The following is a 20,897-nucleotide window of genomic DNA, read 5'->3' on the forward strand; positions in this document are numbered from 1 at the left end:
GTGACTGTTATGTGAGGGCAGGGCCACCATTCTTACACCCACACAAATGAGGAAATGAGCTCAGAAAAGGTTAAGTAACTTCTTGGCCAAGGTCCCAGAGTTGTCAGCAGTGGAGCTGGGTCAGAATCCAGGTCTGTGCAAAATCTGTCCTTTTACCTCTTCCCTCGAAAACTGAGTGGAATATTATGGTCTGGGCTGAGAATCTAGCCATGTAATCTCAGGGCATATTTCGGAGAGTCCCAACTTAAGTAATCAATCGATGGAAATTGGTGTCGTTAATTCAAGCCATTTGAAAGGATGGGGAATAATAGTACCATTTATGAGGATCCCCAGTTTTATTATATTCAAATACATACACAAAACTGAAGTTCATTTTGTGTAGTAGGGAGTTTCCCAAGCTTGCCCAGTCTTGAGAATTTGCTGAGGTACTTAAAATACAGATTCCTGGGCTTTGGTTTAGGGTGCTGGATTCAGTAGGGCTGGGATAGAGCTGGGAACATGTGTTTTAACACAAGTGCCAGTTTTGAATAACACCAGTCTAGTAGACAGCATTAGAAGTCCTGTTTTAACAAAGGGACAAGAGTGTTTCCTAAGTAAAAAGACATGCTCTTTCTAAAGTGCATGACAATATTTGAAACTGAGACTCAATTTCCTCTTATAAGTAGCGGAGGATCTGCCCTAAAACCTTGTTTAGTTACTCTTTCATGCTCACCAGATGCTGTTTAGTTGGACATGATGCAGAAGGTGACTTTCAGTGTAGGTGCCAATGATTTTCCCCTCACTTTTACACTTAGATTCTTTCTTTCACTTCCTCCAACAGGCCAGGGAGTTGTGGAGGACAAGGCAGTCAATCCTGGATTGGCAGAGCCTCAAATGATGAGGTTTGGGCCCTGTTTACCGAAGCCCCGGCCACAAGTTCTCTGTGGCCAGACCAAACAGAAAGATGTGGCTTGTTTTCATTTTCTAGCTGAGGAAAGTGTGTTGTTAGTGACTGTTATGTGCCCGTGCGTTTCTTAGATGCATTTCTAAATTATGACCTTTTTGGGAATTATAAAGAAATGAAAACCACTTTATAGAAATTTTTGGAAAAATAAGGGAAATATTCCAAATTGCACAGCTGCAAGCATTGTGATGTATCTCTTCTAGTCCTTCATTTAACAGCGTAAATGTGTATTTTACATACCTGTGGTCATAGCATATCATCAGGTTTGCATCCTTCCCTTTCTTTTTAACATATTGCCCTGTTGCTCCATGAAATGTATCGCCATCAATTCGAACATCCCCCCAGTGAATGGGCATCAGGCTACAGCTGGGTAAACCACCTGGTCGGCTGTGGGGCTAACCCACAGGGCTGCCAGTTCACGGAAGCTCTCTCTGCACGCTTGGGTCCGGCACGTAATTAAAGTGACCCAGGGAGAGTGGATAAATGGCCGCCAGTGTTACAGGTGGTTTTCCTCTCTCTTCTCCTCTCCCCACGCCCACTCGGTCCTCACCTGTGTGTGTGCCTATCCTGTCTCTGACCTGCTCTGACCTCTTACAGTGTGACCTTGGCCTTCAAACCTGCCTTTGGCCCTCCAGACACCCTGTGCTCAACCCACAGCGCACAGTGCTCATGAGCTTTTCCCTGTGCGCTCTGACTAGGTCCACTCCCGACCTTCCAGCTACCCTCGCTCACCTCAGCCCCTACCCTGCCACCCAGCCGGTCCACTGCCCTTCCTTGAATCTGTAGGTCGTTTATAAATTAAACATCTATGAAGATTTTTGTGTGCACAGTTTTTTTTTCCCCCTTTATATTTTCTATCAGTTTCTTAGGTTCGTTTTACCTGGGTCAAAAAGAGTACCACTTTTATCATTCTTGATACATATAATGGGCGTGACCGTGTTTTAATTATTTTGCCAACCTAACAGGTGAAAATTGTTACCTCATTATATTTTCTTTAATTACTTCTGAGACTGCACATCTCTCCAGAGTTTGGTTTCTTGTTTACACAAAATAAACGCTTAACCTGTAAGCATTTCCAGCAGAATTCATTTCATTTTCTGTATATAGTTTTCTCTGGACCAATGTGTTTGTTTACCTTGGGCATATTTTTACTTTTACATCTGCAAATAGACATACCAACAGGTCTTTTCATCACTTCTGCTGAAGAGATTAATCAGTTTCTGCCAAACAGCTTCATAGGCTCATGGAACCGAAGGGTCAAAAGTGAGCTTCGAGGTCCTCCACTCAGATCTCCTCTCCACTGAAAGCAAATGCTTTCCGGACCATGCTGGAACTCTTCCAGGCGTGGAGAATTCACCTTCCTGCCCAAGGGCACATCCAATTATTGTCATCACTGAGAAGTTCTTCTGCTGAGCTAAAAATCTACTTCCCTGAGACTTCTGAGGTCACTCAAGTTCTCTCCTCTGAAGTCAGGCAAAATGCTTCTGCTTTATAGCCCTTTGCAGAGTTGAAGGTGGCGATCGTGTCTCTTCACAGACTAATCAATAGCTCAAATTGTGTTCTGCCATCTCTCACGTGGGAGAGGCAGTGCAGGGAAGAGTGAGGACTCTGGATTTAGACAGCCCTGTGTTCAAACCTTGACTGCCACTTACTAGTATGTGACCTTGAAGAAGTTCTCAATCTCTCTTGGCTTTAGTTTTCTCATTTTAAAAGTGGGAATATAATACCTATCTCACAGGGTTGTATATAGAGCTATACAAGAGAACGTGAGTAAAGCACCTAGGCATTCAACATCTCTTAGTTCCCTAATCCTAAGAACTCTGACCATCCTGGTTGCTGTTTTATGGATGTGCCACTAGAAGGTAGGGTTCAGGACTGGACGCTGCTCTAGGAAGGGTCTGACCAGTACTAACTAGAGCAGGTTGTCATCTCTTGCTCCTGGATGGCATATCTCTATTAGAGTGCCCTAAACTTGAATTAGCATCTTTAGCGATACAACTGTCTCACGTTGAGCTTATGGTCACCAAATACTGCCCTGCTCCCTTTTTTGGCTAACATAGTACTTATCCCTTTAGTTCACTGTGTTGCAAGAGAACGAGCATAGATTTTGACGACAGAGGAACTCACACCAAATTCAAATCCTGACTTCATTATTTATTAGACTAGAGGAAATTGGGCAAGTTCCTAAATCTTCTAGTCCCAGTCACCTTGTCCGTTATGCAGTTGTTAATGTAACCACGCTTACCTCCCGTGGTACCAGACCTACAGCCCTCACTATCCCAGTTGCGGGCTGCAGTAAATGTGGTTGTTTTTGTTCCCTTTTTCCTTCCCTTATTCACTTTAGCAGCTATTTATACCCCCCCCCACCTCAATTGTGTGTTCTCAACTGTATTTCTTAAACAAAATAGCGGATTTTGCATGCATCCCGGTTCCATTTCATCTTATTGGTTTCGGCCCAACATTCCAGCTGGTTGAGATCTTCTTTTCCATTTGTGTTTAAAATACAAAACAAAATTTGAGGAAAGCCAAAGCCGAAAAAGAAATCGAGCCATAATCCCAAGAACCAAGCCCAACAGCACATTCACTCCTGGGAGCCCCTCCTGTCTGTCCAGGGCAGTACCTCTTTGTTCACAGCAGCTGGCCAGCCTCCCATGATCCTGCCTTGTTCATTTCACATCACGTGGCCAACGTTTCCCCCTCTGCTGCCTGGTTTGTGTAGCTGCCATTTCAATGCCCTTCCTGACACTGGGTCATGATTACCTTCTCATCTCCTCACTGTACATTTTACTGTCTCTAGTTTCTTGCTATTAGCGATAATGCCGTCATGATCATTTATAGTTGTTTGTTTCTTAAATTCCCAGGAGTGAGCTAATTAAAGGGCAAGCACATTTTTATAGTCTTTTCCATGTTGTTGTTATATCTATGTTTGTTATATTGCTCTCAAAAAGGTCAAGCCACGTCTCTAGGTAGGTGGACGTGCACGTGCCATTTCCGCACAACTTCACCAGCGTTTGGAATTTTTAAAGAAGTTTGGCAAATTAGCTTTCTCTACCAAAGTACTTTTTCAACTTCTTCCTGTGTGAATTGTCGATTCATATGTTTGCATGTTTGAGATCCTTATGGAATTTTATTCTGTGCTATATTCTTCCTCCCAGTTGTATAGTATAGAAATATGATCTTTTGTATCTTCACCAAGTTACCAATAATAATGGTTAGGTCAGTGAAAAGAAAAGAACCGTGTGGTCCTCCGCTAAAGACCCCACTTTTCTTTACCAATTACTTTCTCTGAGCTGGATTAGTCTCGTAACTAGGACTCCTCCATCTAGATGTGATCAGGGAAGACCTCTAAGATGTAACATTGGAGCTTACGCCAGAAGGACGAGAATGGCCACGAGGAGATGATTTGTCTGTCGGTCCATCTCCCCCTCCATTCATCTTCAACGAGTTGAATATCTCTAGTCTGTGCCCACCACTCCAACAGGCATTGCTGGTTGGGTCCAACAGGGAGTCACACCTCAAGGGTGGTTCGAAACCCTGTGCTCTTTCCACCATTCCAGAATGCACTCTTTTGGCCATATCCAATCTGGTACCCTGGGCATGTTTCCATTTCAGTAGCTAACGGGGAGAGAGATTCAGTATTCTAGCCTCACCAACATCTGTATGCAGAAGTTCCCCCATGAGTAATTATGGAATCATTCAATCATTTCACAAATATCTGAGTGTCTACTAGGTGTTAGTCACTAGTCTAAATGTCTGAGACATATTAGTAAAGACAAAGACTTTAAACTCTAGTGGGAGTGGAATGAGGTGGGTAGGAAGATAAACGGTAAATGTAATAAATAACAAAACTGTAGAAAGTGATAAGTGCCATGAAAAAAGGCCAACGTAGGGCAGGGAGGCAGGTTGAGTGTGTGGCGGGGAGAAGCGGAGTGCCCCGGAAGCTGAGATCAGCATGGGGTAGCAAGCCCTGTCCAGGGCCCCCGCCACGGGTGTGGAGGTATCCAAGGAGTGTGAGAGGTATGGGACATTAAATCTGTCCTGTCTACCTGGAGCCTCACTTTTATTCCAAGATGTGCACTCATTCGTGCCTGGGTCGTTAACTATAGAAAACCTATCCTCCCCCGTCTTGAAGACTCAGCTCAAATATTTCCTCTAAGGAACTGATTCCACCTCTTCCCAGAAGGACTCCCTCCCTTCTCTGGTTTTCCAAATCTCCTCCTTTCCTTCCCTGCCAGTCCCAACCTTCCCAGCATCCTAATGCTCAGAGCATTGTGTTGTAATTTCTATATAGTTGTCTCTTTCCCTGAGGCAGTCAGCAACGTGAGAGCAGGACCGCGTAAATTCATCTCTGTACCCCTTTGCAGAGCCTCTACTGTGTGCTAGGTGCAGGAGATATAGATATGGACACTATTTGTTTAATTAACTAGTATTTATCGAGCACTTACTATGTTTTAGGCACTGTCATTATTTTATTTCTCAAACAACACTGTGAAGCAGATACTATGACCATCCGCATTTCACAGATGAGGAAACAGACTTAAAGAGGTTGAGTAACTGGCCCAAGACGGCACCACCACGACCAGGAGGATCCGGGACTGGCGTGGAAGCCTGAGTGCCTCCAGTGCCTGGCGTCTTTACGACCATGCTTTGTGCTACCTGAGATCGCTCGTGGACACAAACTGTTTCTTCTGTGTGGACCTTCCCGGCCACCTCTGCTCCATGACCTTCTCCTTCTCCTCCCTCCAGGAGGTCTTCAGTGCTCCCTCCACGGTCTGGGTGGGGACGCCTCCCCCTGCTCTGTGGCACCCTCTCCTGCCCTCTGCTGGCCTTGTCAGCCCATATTGTCATTGTGAGTCCATCTTTCTCACTGTGAGTCCTCCAAGGCAGGGCCACTGTGTGTTCCCATCTGAGTCCCGGGCCCAGCACTGAGCCCAGTGCTGAAGAAATTCCCTAGAATCCTGGCCCCTGAAGACCACAGGTGTGGGAAACCAGGGACCGAAGCAGTTCTTTCGGCCTGGGGATTTAAGAACTTGAGGGATGAAGAAAGTCCTTCAGAGGGGGTCATGAGACCCTCCTGGTCTTGTCCTCCCAGGAGAGACTGTCATCAGGTCAAGAAAGGAGGAAAGGGTTTGGCAGAGGTTAAATTTGAGGAATCTGACCTCACACTGCCTGGGTCTCACCCTGGGATCTACCAATTACCAGCCCTGCAACCTTGGGCAAGTTAATTAATTGGTTTGGGCTTCAGTTCCCTCCTCCATAAAATGGAGGGGTCGGTTCCTATGAGCATTAAGTTCATGTCTATAAAGTACTTAGACCTGTACCTGTTACATAGCGAGCACTGTGTAACTGTCTGCTGTCCTTGTGAACAAGGGGCAAGAGGCGGAAGAAGGCAGGTGCTTCAAGGAGTGGAGGTGAAGTTGGTACTGGGGAGGAGGCTGGAGAGGTGGGTAGGAGCAGGGTCCTGGGAGGGCCTTGGTCCCAGGCTGAGGTGCTGGACTCTGAGGATGAAGGACAGCTGCTGAAGGATCATGCTGGCAGCAGTGTGCTGGCGGGTTTGGAGGGAGAGAGAAAAGTCAAGGAGGTTTTTGGAATAACCCAGGTGAGAGATGGTGAGGGTCAGGTGCCCACTCTCCTTCCTCCTTAAGGGTTGCCACTGCCAGGTGGGAACCAGGCTGTGAGACCACCCTGCAGCCGTCCAGATGGGGTGTGCCCAGGGCAGCTGGGTCTTCATGCAGCTCCCATGCCCTGAACTCACTCTGTGCAGACCCTTGTGGGGACTCAGCCCGTGGAGGGGCGGCAGACCCAGATCAGGGAGTTGAAACGTGTCAGGAGAGTGGGGGGCAGATTGCAGGGCTGTACTTGTCTCTGTGCCAGGTCTTCCCTAAGCACTTCCTTGGTACCGTGGAAACAGTGTGGGTGTGAAATGAGACTGCGGGTTTGAACTTTCCTCCACAGCTTTTCAGTAGCATGACCTTGGCCAAGTTACTCAACCTCTGGGTCCTCAGATTCATCAACTGTGGAACAAGAATAACAGTGTCCACATTTTCGGGCTGTTGCCTAAAGTGCTGCGCACATGGCAGGCACGTAGTAGGTGCTCATTAACAGGTACTATCCTACCTCTCAGAGCGATAGAAGCAAGGAGGGCTGCGCACTCAGCCAGGAGCATCCCGCTCGCCTGGGCTGAGGGTGGGGCCGGCACTTCCTGTCTATGAGCCTCCGTGTCCTTGGTTATAACACATGCGTGACGGTCCCTGCTCCACCAGACTCTGAAGCTGCCGTGGCCTGGCGGCATCAGCATGGCCAGGGCAGGGCTTGGAAACCACGAAGCACTCCGGGTGTGGAGGTAGATCCCCGTAGACCTCCTGCGCCCCCTGCCTCTCCCTCCTGGGAGGCAGCAAATCTCAGCCTGTGGTACATCCTTTCCTGAAACGGGGGTGGGGGTGGGGGTGGGGAGACTCTGGCCCTGAATGTGAAAAACGCAAGTCACTACTGAGAGGCTGTGAGCGGGGGCAGCAGGGAGGCTGGAGTTCTTCTTCGCAATGGCTCTTTAAATTATTTTCATTTTGCTGACTTGTACACTTTCTGAGCTAAGGAGCTTTGGGAGATGGTTATAGGCCATTTAAGCAGAAAGCCTCATTGGCTCCAGTCTCTTTGGGGGGAGGAAGACATTTAACCCTTTGTAACCCAGCCTGGTGCTGCCTTCCACAGGGCCCAGGAGTGCAGGTGGCCTCTGCAGGGTGGGGCTGCCCTTCAGGGAACCTGGTCCAAGACCAAAGACACCCTCCGCAGATTTCCAGTGTCAGCCAATCAAAGGCACAGATGGAGTAGAAACCCAGCCAGATTTGGAGGTAGCTCCCTGGGTTTCAAATTATGATTCTAAGGTGGCTTGTTTTCTTTCTTTCTCTTTCTCTTTCATTCTTTTCTGTTTTCTTTTGTTTTTAAAATTGAGCGTTCGACCTAGACCTCCTTTTTCAGAGCGAGAAGGGCAGCTGACAGGAGGCTGTGATGCCTCTTCTGTGCTCTTTTGTCTGCCCGGGATCAGGGATCTTTCCATTAGCTTTCTTGAGCTCCTCCTGCATGTCAGGATCCACACTGAAGACTCCATATATTTAATCATCGCAACAGGAATATTTGGGAGTTGGTGTTACTGTCTTTATTTCTCCTGGTAAGGACACTGCAGGTCAGAAAGGTTAGAATTTTTGCACAGGGTCACACAGCTGATAAGTAAGAGGGTCAGGATTCAAACCCAGGTCCTTCTGAGACCAAGTCCACTGTTCTTTCATCACAACCTCAGTGCCTTCTAGTAATCAGCACTGACAGAGCCAGCAGGGTGCCAGACCCTGCGCTGTGTGACAAAGAGGAGTGTCCCTCCTCCCCGGCTGGAGTCTAGCTGCGTTCAAGGTTCACCTGCATGTGCAAGGTTTCCTTGTAAAGCAACACAGGATGATAGAAGGTGTGGAAGCAAATGTCCAACGGCAGGATAGTTATACACATTGCATGCATGTGCATACACACACACACACCACACACACACGTATGTTGACTTTCTTCGTAGACTGAAATACCATACAGCAAAAAGGAACCAGATCTCCATGTATCACATAAATAAATCTCAAAAGCATAATGTGCAGTCCAAAAAGCAAGCGGTGGAATGAAACTTAGAGTTTGGGACTACGTACGTAAAATCCTAAAACATGCAAAAGGATACTATAGGTTTTTTATGGACAGACAGATGTGCAGGCTCAGTGTGAAAACTTGGGCAGGAAGGATACAGCCCAGCTTATCAGGGTTGGGGGACGGGGAAGAGTGCAAAAGAGGCTTCTGTGATGTTTTAACTATTTAAAACAAACAAACAAGACATCCAAAGAAAAAAGCAGAAAGCGAAAAGGTTCCATACGTTTCGCCTGGGAGGGTAACGGGAGTGGGGCTCGCGACACACACCTCCGCTTCTGTGTACCTGGAGGGCAGAGCTGGCCTGAAGCTCAGAGTCCTGTGGGGATTGGCATTAACTCCCCCCCACAGGCTCTTGGGAGGATTAAACAAGGGCTCAGTTGAAGCATTTTCAACTGTAAAATATTGTAGGAATGTAAACTGATGTCACACACTTCTGTGCTCTCTTCCTGTCTGTCTTCCTGAGTAGATTGTGACTTCCTGGTTTCTGATTCGTCTCTTGACCCCAGCCTAAGCTCAGGGAGCACTGCTGGCCGCGGGCCAGGACTCTGGGTCTAACAAGGCTTGCCCGCAGTGCCTTCTCCCTGACCCACAGGCCGTCTGTTCTTGCGAGGACTGTCTGGGCTGAGGGGGAACAGCTCATCCCCAGTGTCCACCCCGCGTGGACACATAAAACTGATCGCTCGGAGCAGTGTCGGGCACTGAAGGAGAGAAAGCTTGCGAAGGGTCCTGTCTTGGGTCCTGTGGGTGAAGGGTGAAGGATGGAGGATGCAGTAGTGAGAGCCCAGCCCGCCCAGGCTCTCACCTCTGGTCCCAGGCAAGCACGCTCTCACCAGCATGGACGGGCTGGGAGCAAAGGCTGTGTAAGTGACCCAGTTAGGGGAATGTCCTCCCTGAACTGCATCTCCACAAAACCCTTACTTGATCCTTCCATGGCCCTATGAGACGGTTGCCACCACTCCCACTAGGGAGATGAGGATGCTGAGGCTGGAGTGGTAATAATGGGCAGAGTCAGATTGCAAATCCCAGTCTGGTAAATCCCCAAACCCGTGCTCTTCTCCAAGGACCTCGGTGTCTCCACGGTCTGAAGGCAGAGCTGTGCCCAGAGAATCCACGTATGGCAACAAGATGCAAACCCCGCCCCCTCCCGTAATTCAGTCCACTGGTGGCTGAGGCAGGGACTGGAGTGAGATAATCACGTCTCAGAGCCGACCAGAGTGGCTGCCACTCAGAGGTCCCTTTGTATTTTGAAGCTGCCGTCTCTAATTAGACTTGGCCTTAATTGCAAGATTTCCATACGCCCGTGACTGCGTGCACTCTGTCTGGGGATAAACACGTCCATCAAGCGTGAGGCAAATTGTGGCAGTTGCCTTGGCCCCATCATCCCGTTCGCTTGCTCCACGGCAGTTCCTCTGGGGACGTAGCTCAACCTTCCCCTGCGAAAGTGCTCTGGGGCCCACATTTTAATCAAACGCGTACCTGCCTCTAGGAAGAAGAGTAGGGGCACGACTCAAAAGTGATTACATTTAATAACCAAAAGACCGGAAAAAGTCTGCTTTGCAATGCATAATTTCACCAGATATTTATTTGTTTCATCACGTGGCCACGTTCTATATGCTGTATGGGGACATATTATTAAAAATGCCATTTATTTTACCTGCAGCAATAAGGAACTTGCACACCTTCTTTTTTTCCTCCCCACTATGTTAAAAGGCATTTGTGGTTATTAAATTACTCTTGATTAGAGGAATGCCTGTCTCCAAATTTACTCTGAAGCATTTCAATAAAATGGTCTCAAATGTTTATTCACTCATCAAATACTCACCAAAGCCATTGGGGCCAGGTGCTGTGCTAGCACGGGGATAATGAGGTGGGGCAGCAGTGTCTCTCTGCCTCCCAGGAGCTCCTGGGACATTGGACAGGGGAGTGACAGATGCATCCCAAGTCCTGGCACAGGGCCTGGCCCCTGGGGGCTACTCAAGCAGTTTTTAGTCAAGAAATGAATGAATGAATGAGGGGAAGGGTAGAGAGAAAACTCGAGCACCTCAGTGTTACAGAGCTGGGCCTGAAGCCATGTGAGGTACTGTAGGGGCATAAAACAAGGGCTGGTTGACCGTCCTTGCACGTCCTAGAGGAGGTCACTGCTACGCTGACTCTCAGGTGAGAGCTGGGGCCCGGGAGTGGCCTAAGGTGTTCCACGCAGACAGGATTGGGGAGGTAAGGTCTGCAGTCCTGGGCCCGTCTCCCTGCAGATGTCCACATGGCTGCCCCCACTTCCTTCAGATCTTTGCTCCATCTCCCTCATGAGAAGTGTTCTCCTCGGCCACCGTCTGGAAGAGCGAGCACGTCGCGCCCCACCCCAGGGCACTCTCACGTCTTCTTCTACCGCTTTTTCTCCCACCCTGATGTATGTGTTTGAATATTGTCCTAAGGTGAGGCGTCACAAGCGCAATGACTGGAAGAGTGCCTAGCATATAATAGGGGCTCAAAGTGGGATAAATGGATGGGGGGGGTAAATGAATGAGGGACTGAAAAAGCTTAGTAGTTTCTCAACACCTTAAGAGGTCCAGCTTGGGGTATGAAGTGCAGGGTCTGAGTGGGGCCTGCTGAGAGACAAGGCTGTGGGGTGATGGGGGGCCAGGGCCCCCGGGCCTGCAGGCCTGACATGCCTGTTTAGTGAGCTGGACTTTGCTTTCAGGCGCAACAGGGAGTCACTGAAGGGTGTTGAGCCCGCGAGTGACGTGGTTAGATTGGTGTTTCAGAAGGACCACCAGGTGGAATTGTAGGTGATGAACGGGCGTGGGGGAGACGGAATTTGGGAAAAGAGTTAGGAGGCTGGTCGGATGGTCCCTGCAAGAAATGTGGGGACCAGAGCAAAGCAGTGGTTCCGGGAATGAAGGAATGGGCAGGGAAGGTCAGAATGGAAATATACATTTGGGGTTAAGCCACTGTGATCTGTTGATCGGAGGGGAGGGGGAGATGAGGAAGACTGGGTGATGACTCCCCTGTTTCTGGCTTGCTGAGCAGGTGGGCAGTGATGTCCTCCACTGGGAGGGGACTGGGGATTTGTCTTCCCTGGGGTGCTGTGATGGGGCCATGGAGAAATACTTGTTCCAATAGGAATCCATGGCTGAACATGAACCACATTGTTGAAAAGCACCATCCAAATGTGGGTCTCATGTTTCGAGAGCTCGCTGAGCCCTAGAAGTGCAGTTGGCAGGATTGTCTTTTGGTGAAGTGATGGCCTGTCTAGTGAGGGGTCCCCCATTCCCTTAAAGATCTCCATGTAGTAATAGAATGAGCATAGGATTTTAGTTCAGATAAATAGACATGAGTCTCACTTCCATTGTGAACAAGGCTTGGGTGGGGGCCTTTGTTCTCCCTAAGCCTCAGTGTCATCAACTGTAAAATGGGCATAATGATGCTGTCTATCTTGCAGTGTTATAGTGATGATCTAGTTGCAGAAGGGATGCAAGTAAGCTCAGTAAACTGAGAAGGGCCATTCAGTTGGACCCAGCAAATGCCCCGGAGGAGAGGGGGCGTGGCAGGCAAGCCTAGGCCCAGGACTAAGTGCTGTTGGCAGAGGCAGAGGTGGGAGCAGCTCTGCACCCAGCCTGTTCCACAGGGTCTTCCTCAGAACCTTGAAATTGGTCCCTCCAGCCAGGCTCTGCGGGACACTTCCAGAGAGGGCTGAGCTTCCCTACACACAGGGGATGCTTGGGGCTCATTCCTTGAAAGGCTTTGCCCCCAGGGAAGCTCCCCATTCCCCTCATCTTGTGACCCACCAGCCTCTCCTCTCCAGGCATCCCGAGCTGCTCCGTGCGTCCCCTATCCTGCGCTCCACCGCACTCCACTCCCACCCCTCTCCAGCATGAACAAGCTTCCCCACCATCCCGGCTGCTTTGCAGAACGCTCCTCCACGGCCCTCCTGGCTGACGCCTGGCTATTCCCTGAGGACGGCACTCCCCCTTGCACTCTTCCCATCTGTCTCTTCTGGGTCGGCTCCTGGGTCACCTCTTACCTCCGGTGATGTCTCTTCCAGGAAACTCACCGAGTGCCAGGTCCATGTAAGTGCGCCTTCCCTGGGTTACCATCTATCGGGACCCTGCTCACATTTGCTGAATTCTATTTGTTTCCATGTCTGTCCCGTCCACCAGACCAAGGCCTTCTCAAGGACAGCGACTGTGTCTTCTTACCACGTGGCCTGTGCCCTGCACAGCGTGGCACAGCAGGAGCGAGCGTCTGCCAAGAGTGCCAACACCTCTGTCTGCTGGAGATGAGGTGCTCACTGCTGTTCCTCCAGAATAAGGGGACACGGCACCCTGATGGTGGCCAGCGGGTCTTTGGTGGGCCCTGGGGGCGGCAGGCCGGGCTGCAGGAAAGACTGCCCCCCAGGGTTTCCTGGGCAGCGCCGTCTCTCTCGTGTGCGCTCCTCTTTTAACCCCATTCACGGGGGCCACAGCCGCGTAATTGGATTGAGCAGACACTGACAAGGTCAATTTGACAATTTCATTAATCTTTTATTAAACACGGGCCCTGAGCTCCAGCCAGGCTCGTCTGCGTGCCTCCCCGGAACGTGCCTGGCATATTCTTGTCTCGTACGCCTCCTCCAGGCTGGCTATGGACAGGGATGCCAACGGCCGCTAGGGGCTTTCTGGGGGCAGATCTGATGCGGGGCAGGGCCCTTAACCGCTCTGACCCGTGGCCGGGGGCGGTGCAGTGGATGCCTGTTAAGAACTGTGCTGAGCGTGCTCAGTGCTCTGCATCATTATTACTCTTGCCGCTACTACTATTAGCAGCTCAACAACCTCAAGGGTGGAGATTCAGACCTCATTTTGCTAAGGAGGAAACTGAGTCCCAGAGAGGTCGGGGTTGTGCCCATGGACTCAAAAAGCAGCAAAGAGTGGGAGTGGGAATATTAGGAAAGGGCCGGGTCCTGAGAAACCCTGTGCCTCCCAGGGCAGTTTTGAGGATTGGAGGCAATGGTGGATATTATGCGACCCGCCCAGGGCCTGGCACACAGCACACACTCAACACAGATTTGTCAAGTGAAAGGAGGAAGGACTGCGTATGGGAAGTGTGTGTGAGCTGAAGGCTACTAGAATCTCAGCGAAGGGGGAGGTCACCTCCCTGGGGCAGAAGGGAGTCTTGCAGTGGACTGAGCACTTAGGATTCAGAGAAGCAGGTGGCAGAAGAGGCTCACAGGTGAGGGAGGAGCATAGACAGAGGCCGGGGTGAGTGTGATGGGGACAGAGAGGTGGTCCAGGAAGATGAGGCTGGAGAGCAAGGCGGAGGACCACATCCCAGGGCCTGGGGCGCCATGGAAAGGGTTCCAGCAAGGAGTCACGTCATCCAACTCGGGTTTTAGAAACCTCATTCTGGCTTCAGTGTGGAACGTTGGAGGAGGATGGACTAGAGACAGAGAGGTCGTTAGGAGGCCGCTCAGGAGTCCAGGCAAGAGGAAACAGAAGCTGTGGGGATGAGGGGGGCAGGGAGGGGCCGGAAAGGGACGCCAGATACAGGGCCGTGTGACTTCCGGTGAAGGCACTGCTCGCTTTGGGGCTGGGGAGCTGGAAAGCACATTCTAGGAGCTCAGCACTGGGAGTACCTGTCCCTGGGCTGAGGCGGTGCAGCACTTGCTCGGAGAACCCATCTCTCTGCTTCTGAGCCTGTTAATTAGTAGGGACAGACAGAGTGTCAGATGAGGCCTTCTTGGCACCACGATGCCTGGTACTTATCTCCATGACTGTAAGCTGACAGGTTCCCTTAAATAGCAAAGGTTAACGAGTTTCATGGTAAGACCAGGGATGCTGGCGCCCACAAACTCACACACAGGAACTGACAATGTCCCCAGAGGCACAAGAGGCCATCAGAGTGCTCAGCCAGTTTGCTGTGATGTCACTCAAGGCCTGAACCAGTCTCATCTCCAACATGCAGCCTTTTCTGGAATCTCTGAACATCAAGGTTCTTCTCCTTGGCTAATCTCTGCTCACCCACAAGTCCCCCAGGAGTGCGGCCCCAGCCTTGGCCATCCTCCAGTCAACAGACTCTGTGGATGCCGTCGATGGGCCAGGCCTGTCCTGGGCCCCGGGACCTAGAGGGATTCACCCACGGTCGGGCCCTGGCGGACCTCCAGTCAAGGGTGAGCAGTGGGAACAGACAGACATACAAGGACAGAGAGTGCCAGGAGTAGAGTGTCCCAAAGAGGAGAGGTGGAAGAACCTGTGTGAGAGATTGTTCATCAGGGAAGCCTTCCCAGAGGTGGTGATGTTTGTGCTGTATTTTAAAGGATGCACAGATGCTCCATAGGTAGACCAAGGGGGTGGGGAATTTTGGACATCTCTTGAAGAACTGCCTTATGTCCTAATATTGGTCTGATATCTGGTTAGAAGATCCCTAAGCGGGGTGGGAGAACCCAGCCCTAGTCCTTTTTGGATCTTCCCAGGGCAGGGCCGGAAGGTACAAAAGCCTGTTGAATGGGAAGGCTCCTGGGCTCCCTGCCCCCAAGATGAAAGAGTGGAGGGAAAGAAGGGAGCAGGTGATAGAGAGAGAATGAATGGCGGTTTCCCAGGAGGGACCCTTAAACCCCATCTGACCAGGGTCTTCCCTGCTGGGAAACCCTCCACAGCTCCCTGCCGCCCCAGGATGAAACCCAGCCTCTTCACTCAATCAAACCCCTTTGTATCTGGTCTCTGATGACTCACCGGCCAGCTTTCTCCCTCATGCTCACCTCCCTCCTCCAAATGTAAGGCCCCACACCTTCACGTTGGCCCCAGACAGTTCCCACCTTCAGACCTTTGTCTACCTGCTTCCTCTGCCTGAAGGTCTGTTTTATCCTGTGCATACATTCTCCATGTCCTTGTCCACTGCAGTAAGAAGTCTTCCCCAGGAGAACTTCAGTGCCCAGAGCCTTGTGCAGCCCCTGCTCTTCCTCTCCTCCCACCAACACAGGGAAGTGCTTTTCATCAAGGTTGCATCTGCTGCTTACCTGCTTACTTGGGGCTGTATAGTGAATGAGTAAAGGTGCAGCCTCTCCAGTCAGATCGCCTCTGTGGAGACTTCAATCCTGGCTTCACTACCTATGAGCTGTGTGACCTGGGGAGAGTTATTTAACCTCTCCATTCTCTGGTTCCTCACATGTAAGATGGAATAACAATAGGACCCATTTAATGAGGTTGTTACAAGGATTAAATTAGTTAATTGTGCAAGGCTTTGAGAAGACTGCCAGGCATATAACAAGCACTCATTATAAGTTAGCCATTGCTATTGATTTTTATTATTATTATTTTATTAAATTGAAGTATAGTTGATTGACAATGATTCAGGTGTACAGCAAAGTGACTCAGTTATTACATATATATATATATATTCTCTTTCAGATACTTTTCCATTATAGGTTATTATAAGATATTGAATATAGTTCCCTGTGCTATACAGTAGGTCCTTGCTGTTTATCTATTTTATATGCAGTAGTGTGTAACTGTTAATCCCAACTTCCTAATTTATCCCTCCCCCTCCCATTCTATTGATTTTTTTATTTCAAAAGTAATAAAGTACAATACAAAAACACTGGGGGGAAAATAGCCCAGAGTTTAAAAGAAATATCAACAAATGAAGAGGAAATAGGCAGTCTACCTGGAAAAGAATTCAGAGTAATGATAGTAAAGATGATCCAAAATTTTGGAAGTAGAATGGAGAAAATACAAGAAAGTTTTAACAAGGACCTAGAAGAACTAAACAGCAAATGAACAATGATGAACACCACAATAAATGAAATTAAAAATTCTCTAGAAGGAATCAATAGCAGAATAACTGAGGCAGAAGAACGGATAAGTGACCTGGAAGATAAAATAGTGCAAATAACTACCACAGAGCAGGATAAAGAAAAAAGAATGAAAAGAATTGCAGACAGTCTCAGAGAACTCTGGGACAGCATTAAACACACCAACATTCGAATTATAGGGGTCTTAAAAGAAGAAGAGAAAAAGGAAGGGACTGAGAAAATATTTGAAGAGATTATACTTGAAAACTTCCCTAATATGGGAAAGGAAGTAGTCAATCAAGTCCAGGAAGCACAGAAACTCCCATACAGAATAAATCCAAGGAGAAACATGCCAAGACACATATTAATCAAAATATCAAAACTTAAATACAAAGAAAAAATATTAAAAGCAGCAAGGGGAAAGCAACAAATAACATAAAAGGGAATCCCCATAAGGTTAACAGCTGATCTTTCAGCAGAAACTCTGTAAGCCAGAAGGGTGTGGCAGGACATATTTAAAGTGATGAAAGGGAAAAACCTACAACAAAGATTACTCTACCCAGCAAGGATCTCATTCAGATTCGACAGAGAAATTAAAAACTTTACAGACAAGCAAAGGCTAAGAGAATTCAGCACCACCAAACCAGCTTTCCAACAAATGCTAAAAGAACTCCTCTAGGCAGGAAACACAAGAGAAGGAAAAGACCTACAATAATAAACCGAAAACAATTAAGAAAATGGTAATAGGAACATAAATATTGATAATTACCGTAAATGTAAATGGATTAAATGCTCCAACCAAAAGACATAGGCTGCCTGAATGGATACAAAAACAAGACCCATATATATGCTGCCTACAAGAGACCCACTTCAGAACTAGGGACACATACAGACTGAAAGTGAGGGGATGTTAAAAGATATTCCATGCAAATGGAAATGAGATGAAAGCTGGAGTAGCAATTCACATATATGACAAAATAGACTTTAAAGTAAAGACTATTATAATAGGTAAAGAAGGACACTACATAATGATCAAAGGATCAATCCAAGAAGAAGATATAACAATTGTAAATATTTATGCACCCAACATAGGAGCACCTCAATACATAAGGCAAATGCTAAAAGCCATAAAAGGGGAAATCGACAGTAACACAATCATAGTAGGGGACTTTAACACTCCACTTTCACCAATGGACAGATCATCCAAAATGAAAATAAAGAAACACAAGCTTTGAATGATACATTAAACAAGATGGACTTAATTGATATTCATAGGACATTCCATCCAAAAACAACAGAATACACTTTCTTCTCAAGTGCTCATGGAATTTCTACAGGATAGATCATATCTTGGGTCACAAATCAAGCCTTGGTAAATTTAAGAAAATTAAAATTGTATCAAGTATCTTTTCCAACCAAAATGCTATGAGACTAGATATCAATTACAGGAAAAATTCTATAAAAAATACAAACACATGGAGGCTAAACAATACACTACTAAATAACCAAGAGATCACTGAAGAAATCAAAGAGAAAATCAAAAAATACCTAGAAACAAATGACAATGAAAGTACGACCACCCAAACCTATGGGATGCAGCAAAAGCAGTTCTAAGAGGGAAGTTTATAGCAATACAATCCTACCTCAAGAAACAAGAAACATCTCAAATAACAACCTAACCTTACACTTAAAGCAGTTAGGGAAAGAAGAACAAAAAACCCCAAAAATTAGCAGAAGAAAAGGAATCATAAAGATGAGATCAGAAATACATGAAGAAGGAATGACAGAAATGATAGCAAAGGTCAACAAAACTAAAAGCTGGTTCTTTGAGAAGGTAAAAAAATTGATAAACCATTAGCCAGGCTCATCAAGGAAAAAAAGGGAAAAGACTCAAATCAATAGAATTAGAAATGACAAAGGAGAAGTAACAACTGACACTGCAGAAATACAAAGGACCGTGACAGATTACTACAAGCAACTATATGCCAATAAAATGGACAACCTGGAAGAAATGGACAAATTCTTAGAAAAGCACAACCTTCTGAGACTGAACCAGGAAGAAATAGAAAATATAAACAGACAACTGCAAGCACTGAAATTGAAACTGTAATTAAAATCTTCCAGCAAACAAAAGCCCAAGACCAGATGGCTTCACAGGCGACTTCTATCAAACACTTAGAGAAGAGCTAACACCTATCCTTCTCAAACTCTTCCAAAATATAGCAGAAGGAGGAACACTCCCAACCTCATTCTACGAGGCCACCATCACCCTGATACCAAATCCAGACAAAGATGTCACAAAAAAGGAAAAAAACTACAGGCCCATGTCACTGATGAGCATAGATGCAAGAATCCTCAAAAAAATACTAGCAAACAGAATCCAACAGCACGTTAAAAGGATCATACACAATGATCAAGTGGGGTTTATCCCAGGAATGCAAGGATTCTTCAATATATGTAAATCAACCAATGTGATAAACTATATTAACAAATTGAAGGAGAAAAACCATATGATCATCTCAGTAGATGCAGAAAAAGCTTTTGACAAAATTCAACACCAATTTATGATAAAAGACCTTCCAGAAAGTAGGCATAGAGGGAACTTACCTCAACATAATAAAGGCCATATATGACAAACCCACAGCCAACATCACTCTCAATGGTGTAAAACTGAAAGCATTTCCACTAAGATCAGGAAAAAGACAAGGTTGCCTACACTTACCACTATTATTCAACATAATTTTGGAAGTTTTAGCCACAGCAGTCAGAGAGGAAAAAGAAATAAAAGGAATCCAAATCAGAAAAGTAAAACTGTCACTGTTTGCAGATGACATTATACTATACATAGAGAATCCTTAAGACTCTACCAGAAAACTACCTGAGCTAATCAATGGATTTGGCAAAGTAGCAAGATCCAAAATTAATGCACAGAAATCTCTTGCATTCCTATACACTAATTTTGAAAAATTTGAAAGAGAAATTAAGGAAACACTCCCATTTACCATTGCAACAAAAAGAATAAAATACCTAGGAATAAACCTACCTAAGGAGACCAAAGACCTGTATGCAGAAAATTATAAGACACTGATGAAAGAAATTAATGATACAAACAGATGGAGAGATATACCAAGTTCTTGGATAGGACAAATCAACGTTGTGAAAATGACTATACTACCCAAAGCAATCTACAGATTCAATGCAATCCCTATCCAACTGCCAATGGCATTTTTCACAGAACTATAACAAAAAATTTCACAATTTGTGTGGAAACACAAAAGACCCTGAATAGCCAAAGGAATCTTGAGAAAGAAAAACGGAGCTGGAGGAATCAGACTCCCTGACTTCAGACTATAATACAAAGCTACAGTAATCAAGACAATATGGTGCTGACACAAAAATAGAAATATAGATGAATGGAGCAGGATAGAAAGCCCAGAGATATACCCACACACCTATGGTCACCTTATTTTTGATAAAGGAGGCAAGAATATACAGTGGAGAAAAGACAGCTTCTTCAGTAAGTGGTGCTGGAAAAACTGGACAGCTACATGTAAAAGAATGAAATTAGAACACTCCCTAACACCATACACAAAAATAAACTCAAAATGGATTAAGGACCTAAATGTAAGGCCAGACACTATAAAAGTCTTAGAGGAAAACATAGGCAGAACACTGTATGACATAAATCACAGCAAGATCCTTTTTGACCCACCTCCTAGAGAAATGGAAATAAATACAAAAATAAACAAATGGGACCTAATGAAAACTTAAAAGCTTTTGCACAGCAAAGGAAACCATAAACAAAATGAAAAGAAAACCCTCAGAATGGGAGAAAATATTTGCAAATGAAGCAACTGACAAAGGATTAATCTCCAAAATATACAAGCAACTCATGCAGCTCAATATCAAAAAAACAAACAACCCAATCTGAAAATGTGCAGAAGACTTAAATAGACATTTCTCCAAAGAAGATATACAGATTGCCGACAAATACATGAAAGGATGCTCAACATCACTAATCATTAGAGAAATGCAAATCAAAAGTACAATGCGGTATCACCTCACACCAGTCAGAATGGCCATCATGAAAAAATCTACAAACAATAAATGCTGGAGAAGGTGTGGAGAAAAGGGAACCCTCTTGCACTGTTGGTGGGAATGCAAATTGACACAGCCACTGTAGAGAACATTATGGAGGTTCCTTAAAAAACTAAAAATAGAACTACCATAAGACCCAGCAATCCCACTACTGGGCATATATCCTGAGCAAACCATAGTTCAAAAAGAGTCATGTACCACAATATTCATTGTAGCTCTATTTACAATAGCCAGAACATGGAAGCAACCTAAGTGACCATCAACAGATGAATGGATAAAGAAGATATGGCACATATATACAATGGAAAAATAAACAAAATTGAATTATTTATAGTGAGGTGGATGGACCTAGAGACTGTCCTACAGAGTGAAGTAAGTTAGAAAGAGAAAAACAACTACTGTATGCTAACACATATATATGGA

The 20,897-nt window shown here is 46.5% G+C and overlaps 1 protein-coding gene across 2 annotated transcripts in view; it reads left to right on the forward strand.

Moving 5' to 3' along the window:
* The window catches only part of LOC115860494 (AGBL carboxypeptidase 4), a 1,403,751-nt gene that overhangs the window by 1,189,137 nt on the left and 193,717 nt on the right, over positions 1 to 20,897 (forward strand). The window lies entirely within an intron of this gene.

The sequence above is a fragment of the Globicephala melas genome, chromosome 1 (genome assembly GCF_963455315.2).
Source record: "Globicephala melas chromosome 1, mGloMel1.2, whole genome shotgun sequence".
NCBI classification, from domain to species: Eukaryota; Metazoa; Chordata; class Mammalia; order Artiodactyla; family Delphinidae; genus Globicephala; species Globicephala melas.